The sequence below is a fragment of the Bactrocera dorsalis genome, chromosome 2 (assembly GCF_023373825.1).
Source record: "Bactrocera dorsalis isolate Fly_Bdor chromosome 2, ASM2337382v1, whole genome shotgun sequence".
NCBI classification, from domain to species: domain Eukaryota; kingdom Metazoa; phylum Arthropoda; class Insecta; order Diptera; family Tephritidae; genus Bactrocera; species Bactrocera dorsalis.
Window position 1 is genome coordinate 100,554,703 of NC_064304.1, and position 11,127 is coordinate 100,565,829.

At 22.6% G+C, this 11,127-nt stretch overlaps 1 non-coding gene across 1 annotated transcript; it reads left to right on the forward strand.

The window, feature by feature from the left end:
* The first annotated feature begins 965 nt into the window (after positions 1-965).
* Positions 966-1,072, forward strand: LOC115066140 (U6 spliceosomal RNA). The gene has a single exon (XR_003845769.1). It is a non-coding gene; the product is annotated as a U6 spliceosomal RNA (small nuclear RNA).
* Positions 1,073-11,127: the final 10,055 nt, after the last annotated feature.

An 11,127-nucleotide genomic window follows, 5' to 3' on the forward strand; every position in this document is an offset into this window, starting at 1 on the left:
TGTATGTTTGAATAAAAATGTTTAAAGTTTTAAGTAAAACGAACACTATTACTTTCGAAAATACTAATTCTAGTATCTTGAAATAATTGTTGTTCCTACAATGACAGAAAAATTCCCCCATACAATGCGAAATAGTGTTGACATGCCGAGGCGTGGTCGGATATAAATTACTCAGCCTATATCGACGAAAAAATGCATTCCCTTTATTTACTATCAGTCGTAAGAACATTTTTTGGCATTTATTTTTTAAAGGCTACCTCTTTCAAAAATATACCGCGGCTACGTCTCAGGTCCATTCCGTGGAGTCCAATTTTCGGTTACTCGCAACTTGTGAATGACACGCGCGATGCTTTGCTTCAAGGCCTGAATCGAAGCGGGCTTGTCGCATAGGCCAAAAAGAAAAAGGTAACGGTATAATATCACACGATCTTGGTGGCCGATTAACCGGCACAAAACGTGAAATTAGCTACTCTCCGAAGTGTTTTTTCAATAAATCCATTGATTCTTGCGATGGCTCGAAAACGACGGATCTTCTTGGAAAGGTTGAGCAGCTTCAGTTCTTGCCCAAGCTGTATTGACTCGCTACTGTCTTCGTGTACACTCTCAGCTCTCTTTACAGAATGTGATTTTTCGTAATAATATTTAACGATTTGTAAACGTACTTTCCACGATGAAATGCCAAACAATATTTAACGAAAATAACATGACAGCTTGACACGACTCTCGCGTAAGCTGTCAAAAAAAGACTATTGAGAATTGAATCTTTACTTGATCACCCGTTATAATCAGAACTACCGCTGTTTATGACAGCCAAATCAACTGTTCCCTAGGGTAAGTGTTCTCACTTTTCACTTTTGTCAGCTCACTGAATGCGGTGATTTCGTTCGTTTCTCTGTTATCTGTAATTCACATATGCTTTTTTGGTTTTTGGTTAGTACAAATATCATAATATAAATGCAACAATTGTTCTTGCTTCGGCAGAACATATACTAAAATTGGAACGATACAGAGAAGATTAGCATGGCCCCTGCGCAAGGATGACACGCAAAATCGTGAAGCGTTCCACATTTTTTTGCGAAATTTTTGTTGAATTTGATAGAGGTGTAGGTGCATAATTTGGTTAACTTTTCTGTGTACAAATTTGTGTTTTAATTTATTATTTTTTTTGAAAGTATATGAAAAATAATTTTTAGATTTTGTAAGGTCAATGCACATAAAGATGAAACTGTTAAGTTTAAGGAATATTTTAGTTTCGTGGTTAGAGTATAGACTGTTCTTCAAAGAATATATAGCGGTGTTTTTGTATAGAAATTTCCAGAAAATTTGAAAAATGTTTAATTTTTGTAATGAATATTTCAAGAAATTTTGAAAAATGCTTGCTTTTTGTGTATAACCTTACTAGATAATTTGAAAAATGTTTGTTTTTTGAAGAGAATATTTCTAGATAATTTTAAAAATTATTGCGTTTTGTATAGAAAGTTTCAAGATAATTTGAAAAATTTAATTTTGAAATTTTATTTTTAAAATTTTTCAAATACATTGCGAGCAGAAATTTTTTAAAAGAAAATAATAAAAATATAAATAAAAATGCTTTTCAAGTTTTTCGTTTGTATCTTTTACTTTTTTATTTGTTACTTTTTTATCATTACAATTTTTATCATCAATACATCAAACACCATGAAATTTTTAAATGTGTTTCGATATCCACCTAGAATGTTTTAATTACATACATACATATATGTTTGTGTATATGAAATTACATATATATGCTTATTAATATGTTTGTATGTTTATATAAATATATTTTTTAATGATTTTTAAGCATTATTTGTTATAACTGTTTATTCGTAGCTTTTTTAATATGGCAAAGCACATTATCAAATTGGCTGCTTTCTAGTTTGTAGCATACAAAATTAAAAAAAAAAATAAAATAAGTTATTTCTAGTGATGCCATAGTTTTAGAAAAACGCTTATAAGAAATTTTAATTTTTGTGCTTGCAAACATAAATTGCTGGGCTTAATACATACATATGAATACATGAATAAGCTTAAAGCTGCTTTAATAATTATTTTTTCAAAATTCAGTTTTTATTCAAATTATTTTGCATTCCATTTTTTAAATTAATTTCTTAAAAATAAATTCGTAAAATATTTATTATTTTTAATTCTTAGAAATTTTTAATATTTAACATATTTTTTTTGCTTTTTTAAGTATTGTTGTTGCAGTTGCTTATAAAAAATATATTAACCGGCTGAATTTTAATTATTTTCCAAATATATCCTAAACATATACTTTTTATTCTTATTTTTTATTTTTATTCGTAAAGAATTACGCATTTTAATTGTTGTTTTTTTTTTTGTACCACAGTTTTCAAATATTTTTTCATTGCGTACAATATCTTTGTAATTAAACGAAAGCTTTTTGTTATGAAACAAAAGTCTTTATATAATATACATACATATTTAATATATTTCTGAAATGAAACACAGTTTTTTTGTCTTACTTAGGTTTGAACCCATATTTTCACAGATTTTTGCGTTTCGAATATAGCTTAGTTTTTAAAATAGTTTTTCACCAAATTCTTAATATAATTTTTTTATTCGTTAGAGAATCTTTTGAATTTTGTTTTATGAGCATTCAAATAAAAAATCATAATTTTTAGTTTTGAACTTAAATTAAATATAAAAAAATTATTTTTCAAAGTTTTGAAATGTTTTCGAATATTTCTGCTGTTTTTTGTAAAGCCATATAAAAAAATAATTTGGCAAAATTTTGAAATTTTTTCGATTATTTTGTTTAGATATAAAAAATCAATTTTGGCAAAGTTTTGAAATTTCTTCAAAATTTTTGAAAGGTCTCGAAATTTTTCGAATAGGGTTGCCTTTTTTTGTAAAACCATTAAAAAATTATTTTGATTAAAATTTTGAAATTTTTCGAATATACTTGTTTTGTTTTTGTAAAAATATAAAAAATCAATTTTTGCAAAGGTTTGAAATTTCTTCGAAATTTTTGGAAAGTTTCGAAATTATTTCAAATAGGTTTGTTTTTTTGTAAAATGATTAAAAATTAGTTTTGACATTTTGTAATGCTATAAAAAAAATAAATTTTATCAATTTTGAAATTTCTTCGAATATACATATGTACATATTTTTCGTTTTATAAAATTATAAAAAAATCAATTTCTGTTTTGAAATTTAATTAACCAACATATTGCTTTAAAAATAAGTTGAAATATTGTCAATATCTAATACATATCTGTGGAATAAATTTTTTTTGAATTTTTTCTAAAACAAAAAAAATAATTTTGACAAAGTTTTTGAATTTGATATTTATAATATTATTCAAACATATTGCCTGAAAAATAAATTGAAAAACAATAAATATATTTTTTTTGATAAAAAATATTTTTTTTAGATATAGTGAAATGTTTTTTATAACTTTTTTTTCAAGCTTTCCACTTTTTTAAATCGTAATTATAATTTTTATTAAAAAAAAAAAAATATTTTAATAATTTTAAGAAAAAAATACTTAACTTTTTCTATATTTTTTTCGAAAATATAAACTTTTACAAAGTTATGAATTATTAAAATATAAAATAATAAATATAAAAATTTTTTTTTCTTGAAAAAAAATTGTTTGGCAAAATTTTGAAAGTTTTGTTTGAATATTTAGCTGTTTTTTTGTAAGAACTGAATTATTATGCAAATAAAAAATATATGACTATTTTATTGTAAATATGTTTTTTTTGTTTTAAAGATGAATAATGACAAGGATGTAGTATGGCATATTACAAACAAATTTTTTTGTTGAAAAACCTAAGCACATGGTGCAAAAAAAAACACAAATTTGCCTTATAAATAATTTTATTATTTTTTAAATGTTTTCTTTTGCCCTTTTTGATTACCATAGAATATTTTAACTTTATAATTAACAGCTATGAAAACATTTTTGCCAGCGTTGTTTGTTTTTACATTGAAACACTTAACATTATTTGCTTGCTTATGTATATAATGTTGTTATTTTATAGTGAATTTTAATGCTAAAATTTATTTCATATATTATGAAAGTAAGACTTGTTGTTCAGTTCTATTTAGTACCGTTAAGTGTGTGCTTTGGCGAAGTGCATGTTCTACTTCACCTTTCGGTAATCAAATTTTCAATTCAATTCAACATTTTTTTATTTTTTTTTAATTTGTTCTTTTCAAGGTACTTGGAATTATTGTTAGTCCTTTCACTTATTTTTTGTTTTTTTTTGTGTTTATAAAACAATGGACACTATGTTTCAGGCTTTTGGTTTTCGAAAATTTGTTGTCTCCTAAATTAAGTTGCTTATATTGTTTAGATTTTTGGATATTTCAACAGGTTTTGCGAGTCTTCAGCAAGTGCTGTACAATTTGCTTTTATTCTAAACTTTTTTTTTTGCAAAAAATTTATTTATATTTTTTTTATGCAAAAATATTTTTTTGAAAGTTTTTTGAAAAAATTTTTTTTTTAATTTTGTTTTGAAAAAAAATATATATTTTTTTATATTTTTTTTCCATAAGAATAATAATTTTTTTCACTTATTATTGCAGTTAAATATTGAATATTCTTCATTGAAATATTAAAATTCAATTTTCATTTTGTTGCTTTACTGCTCTTCTATTAAACGTTTTTTAATGTTTTTCTTTATCTTCTTCTTCGTTTTTGGCTTGTGTGCAGTTGAGCTCTGGAATTTGAGGTTATGATACCCAAATATTGACTTATGCATATTTTTATGCCAGCTTAAATGGCTCCTATGCATGTATGTGTATATAGTTATATTCAGCATGCAAATCATAAATTATTTCTCTTATTATATAAGCAGTTAATTTTGTTTTTCGTTTGTATTTCAAGTCACCTTGATATCCTTAGTATATTAATATGTATTTTTGTATTCACGTATATAAAATTTTAAATTTTTTAATTTTTTCACAACTTAAATAATAACTGCATGTGCATATGTACATAGTATGTATATTTAGGTCACACATTTTTGTATATATGTTGCATTTTTGTTAAAGTTCTACTGAGGTAGTTCTTTTCGCTTACACATTTGTTTGCTTTTGTTTTTGGTTTTTCATTTTATCTTATTTTACTTCAGCGCTGCACGGTTGTCTGCTGTTGTTGCTTTCTACTTGTCTGCTTTCTAATATTTAAAATGCTATAAACAATTTTTTTTTCAATTTCTTATGTTTTTATTATTCTTGGTTTGCTTATTATTCTCCATTTTCGCTTGAATTAATGAAGCACACTAATTTAAAGCACATTTAACATACTATGAATTATAGTTTTTAAGTTCAATTTCCCTTTCGAATTAAAAAAAATCTTAAATATATGTTTATATATATTTGAAGTCCTTAATTATTTTTTGTTAATTTTATTTTATTTTTTAATTTCATATTAATATTCATTGTTTTTACTTTCTTAATTCAGGTTCAATATATTGTTGAGGAACTTACGTGCATGGTTTAAATTCTACTGGCTTATATATTAAAAAAAAAATTGTATTAAAAATTTAACAAAAAAAAAACATATCTTATGAGGCTTCTTATGTCAAAAAATATGGATATTGATCAGCGAAACAATTTTCAAAATTTGTGAGAATATTTATGCTCATTAGTAATACTGCAATTGACTGCATTCGTGGAATTTATAAACAAAAAATATAATAAAATAAAAAAATAAAAGAAATTAAAAAAATATAAACAAAATTATGAAACAATTAAAAAAAATATTAAAAAAAAAATTATTAAGAATGTATAAAAAAACTTAAAAAAATTGATAAAAATTATTATTAAAAAATAAAAAAAAAATTTAAAAAACAATATAAATTTTTTTTAATTTAATTTTTTTATTATTTATATTGATTTTTTAAATAAAAGTAGTTTTTTACATATTCGTAAAAATTAAGTTTTATTAAAAGAATTTTATTTGGAAATATTGAATTTTTAAAATTTTAATAATAATTAATTAATAAAAATATTTTTTAACTTTCTGAAAAAATTAAAGATTATTTCGAACAAAAAAAAATTCTTTGGAAAAATTAAATTAAATTAAATAATTTAAATAAAAATAATTATTTACAAATTCGTTAAAATAGAGTTTTATTAAAAGAATTTTATTTGGAAATAAGTTTTTTTAATAAAAATATTTTTTAACTTTCTGAAAAAATTAAAGATTATTTTGAACAAAAAAAATTTCTTTGGAAAAATTAAATTAAAAATTTATGCATAACTTATTTTAATTTAAAAAAAAAATATTGAATTCGTCAAATTTTGTTTTGTCAAACATTTTTTATTTTGCTGCAGAATATATATAATATACGCCTCTGGGTTTTTATATTATTTATTACAAAAGGAGCCTCATCATCAAGTAATCAATTCAATTTCTATTTTATTACGTTAATTTCTGCTTACTAATAATTTTCAAGCCAATTTTTTTTATTATTTTTTCATTAAATTATGCCTTTTTTACTGCTACTTGTACTTTAGTTGCGATTTTAGGTTATGTTAGGACCATATGAATTGCGGATCTCTTTATATGCCTTAAATAAGCCTGTGTCAAGATTTTTTTGCAAATATATTTTTAATATACTTTTTTAATAAACATATATAATATATTACATATACATATATATTTGTTTCTTATTTTTAGTTTCAATCCCCTAAGCCTAGATGCCTTACTTAACCCCCACCACACCTGACTTTTGTAGCCTCCACTTTTGTAGTTGACGAATTTGAAAATTCTTATCACTTTTCATTTGTATGTGTGCTCTTATTACATATAATCCACACATCTCATCACTTTACGTTTGCTTCTCTCTTTCCTTTCTTATTTTCTTCTTCCTTTGCCTTCTTGCGCATATTCCATATGCGCTTGCATGCCAATTGTTAATTCGAAAACTAAAGCTAATTTGGTAAATTTGAAAATCCTAAATTTTAATATTAAATTTCCAAACACAATGCTTATTTTATTTGTTCAAATTGTATGCTCTCTTATAAACTAATTCCTCTTGCTTTCTTATTCTTTTGAACACTCTCTTATACACTAGTAAATTTCTCTTTTCTGGTTATTCAAAAATGTGCTTTCTTCATAAATTCATAAATTTGTTAGCATAACTACCTTAAAGACAACAGAAGTGTAGCTTAAAAACACCCAGAATTCTACAAAGTATTATAATTTTATTTTTCTTGCTTCGCTCTTTAAGCGTTTTCAACTTTTGTCACCTTTCTTTCGAGTGTGCTCTCTTCGTTTAGTGCTATCCCTGTGCGAAATGCTGTACTTATTATTTGCCCTCGACTTTGCAGCGTCGCATACATTACCACCTGCATTACAAAAGGCTATATAAAACTAAAAACATAACCAAAAAAAGCTAAAAAAAAATAGAGGCATTGAACTTCTGGCTTTTGAGTCATGCCTGCAAATCTTCATGATTTCAACAATATTTTGTTTTTAATGATCAGTAATACTATACTGAATTAAGCCATTTGAGCCACGTGGTCATCTTAGCTCTAGCGTTTAAAAATTTAATTGCAGTTTTCTACTGTGTTCCTACAGGGTATATGAACATAGAGGTTGTGAAGTTAAAAAATAAAATTTTCGAATTTTTTCCAATAATTGCAGCTGCGTTAACACGCTATGTTACTGTTGCATACTTTCAGGCGCAGCAAGTAAAATATGCTACTAAATTATTTTTAACACAAATAATTTAATTTTATTTTTTAATTTTTATCTTAAAATCTTAGAACGAGTTCTAAAGCTTACTTAAACCCAAAACAAACTTTAGCCAACTAATTTTGATATTAAACTGAACACAAAGCGTTATCTAACAACTAGAGGTACTTAAATGTTGCAAAGCAAGAAGTCCCGTTCGAAAAAAAAAATTTTTTAAATTATATTTTAGAAAAAAATTATTTGATGGACGACAACAACAGCATTGAAGCTTTGGTAACAGTTTAAAGCAGCAATCTAAAAACCTGGTAACAGACGTGGAATATAAATTCCGCACTCTTACCGTTACCTTTGCATGGGTTGGGGAATAATTATTTTAAATGACATTTATCATCGTAAATAATGTAAAAATTTAGTGTGTATTTTTGACGCAAATAGAAATTGTAAATTATGCAGCAAGATTTAGGTGTCTTATAAAGACATAAAAAGATATGACTTAACAAATTTTTAGAAAAATATCTACATATTTTTTATATAAACGAAACGCAATTGACCAAACATTCCACCATGGTAACAGCTATTTTCAACTTTTTTGTTTTTCAACATTTTTTTTTGATTAGTACAGTACCACCTTGTTACTTTTGAACTGGACTTCCTTTATATTTTTGTACTGAAAATTTCAAATCACAAATGAGCTGCTATAAAACGCAAATTTAGCATAATTTATGTACAACACTACTTTAATTTTTTTTATAAAACTAACTAATAATAATCAGAGACAGTTTAGGGCAAACAAAGAGCGAGAAAAGTAAGGAGTAAAGTGAGTAGCAACGTCTACTAAATGCGGAAAACTGTTTATGCAATTAACTTTGTATATTGTTGTAGAGGGTATAATAAGAAAATTATATGAGAATGTTTTCAAAAACTACGTTTTTATAAAAAAGTAAAATTTTTATAGCAAAAAAAAATTAAAAACTTCTTCTATAAAAAATTTTTATAGGAAAAAAATACAAATATTTGCATAAAAACTTTTTATAAACAAAATCAATTTCTTTCAACAAATTTTTTATGGAAAAAATAATAAATAAAATTTTTTTATAAAACGTTAAAATTTTTTGTAGAGAAAAAAATACAAATATTTATATAAAATTTATTTTTAAAACATTTTTATAGAAAAAATAAAATTTTTGTATAGAAAAAATAAAAGAGCATTTTTTTTTATAAATCAATTAAAAAAATATTTTTTTTTAATAAAAAAAAGTAATAAATAAATTTTCATTTATAAAAATTTGTGACCCCAGAGTGTAGGAAACAACTTTTTTTCACTATAGTGAGCAACTAAAGTGTTTAAACGCCCAAATCCATAAAAGAGAGAACAACAAAGCGTAACTAAAAATAAAAGCACTGAAAGTAATAAAACTCAATAGCATCTAAGTTGTTTTTATGTTTCATATTTTAAAAGTATTTTTTCATCGCATTAAATTACTAAAATTAAAATTTCTATGTTTATATAGCGCATGTACTCGTTTTTATGTGTGTGTATCGGCATGTTAAGTTAAATTATATATGTATATATATAAATATGTAGCTAAGTATGTACATATTACAGTAAGTTAAAATATATTTTTATTTTTGCATACATTTTTAGTTTACTATACATTTTTATTTCTTTTTTTATTTTTAATATTTTGTATAATATGAAACCCGTTATAATTTTTTGTTGTTTGGCTGTTTGGTTGCTTGATTGATTATTCGGTTACTGTTATATTTATGTATATAAATATTTTTTCTTGCTGCTGTTGCTTTGTAGACAATTTAAGTAATAAAAATAAAAATTATATTAATTTTATTTAAATAATTTATTAAAAAATAATTATTATTTAATTATTTATTTAAATAATAAATTATTAAAATAAAAAGACAACATGGAATAATAAAAAAAATCATTTAAGTAAAAGAATAATATAAAAATTATTAAAAAATGAAAAAAAAATTTGAATTTCGAAAGACCTTTTTCTACAAAGTATTAATTTTGTTAAACATTTTATATTGTTTACATGAAAAATTATATTTTGCTTGAATATTATGATAAACGAAATAAATATAAAAATTAATCAAAAAAAACATAAAAACATACGAAAATAAAATAAAATTAAAAAAAAATATAAATAGAAAGAAAAATAAAATAAAATTATAAAAAAAGTTAAATTACAAAAATAAAATTATAAAAAAATAAAAACAAAAAATAAAAAACTGAAAAAAGAAGTATTAAAAAATATGATTTGAAAACATTAAAAGGCAGATTCATAACAAAAAAAAATAAGATTTTTAAATTTATAATTAAAAACGCTTAACATTTTTAAAACAAATAAACTATTTAAAAAAAATAGTACGTTATTCAAACTAACAAATTTAAAAAGAAAATATTAAATTGCTTCAGCAAATTAAAAAATAAATAAATAAAGTAAACTTGTTAAAGAATACAAAAAAGTGAGCTAAGCGGTTCAGTATAAAAAAAAAAACATATTAAAAATAAAAATATTAACAAACAATATAAATAAAAAAATAAATAAATGAAAATCAAATAAATAAGTAAATAAAAATTAAAAAAGGAAAGAAATATTATTTAAAACATTAAATATGCAAATTTCCTAAAAACCCAACAATAATTATTATGAAAATTACCTACATAAAATATAATAAAAAAATTTAAAAAAAAATAAATAAATAAATAAAATAAAAGTAATTAAAAATGCTATTATATTAAATTAAAAAAAATATATATATATTTAAAGAAAAAATTGTAATTTCTTCAAACTAAAAATATTAAAAAATAGAAAGGAAAATTAATAAATTTTAAAAACCAAAAAAAAGCAATACAATATTGCAAAATTATAATGACATTTAATTTGAAAACAATAAAAACCTTTTTAAAATATTTTTTTTAGGAAAATTGCATAAAAGATAATAATTAATATTAAAATTCAATTAAAGAAAAAAGGTATTAAAATAAAAATAATAAAAAATCGTTAATTCTTCAAACTAAAATAATTATTAGAAAAAATAAATATTAAATATTATATATCCATACATACACATGTATAAAATTTATAAATACATATATACATATAAACTGCTTCATTTAGAAATATTATTTTTTATTAAAAAAAAACATTAAATTGCCTAGCCCACAACAACAACAGTGTACATATGTAAAATCTGGCGCTGATCAGTTACACTCAGGCACAAATTTCTAACAAATATTATTAAAAATTGCTTGTAATAACATATTTAAGTAGATATATGCATATATACACAAAAATACATATATATGCACACATATAACACCAATAGCAAGTATTTTGCAGCGCAGTTAAATGTTGTGCTTTCATTTTATTAAACAAGTTTAGAATTTCGCTCACGAGTGTTGTTAT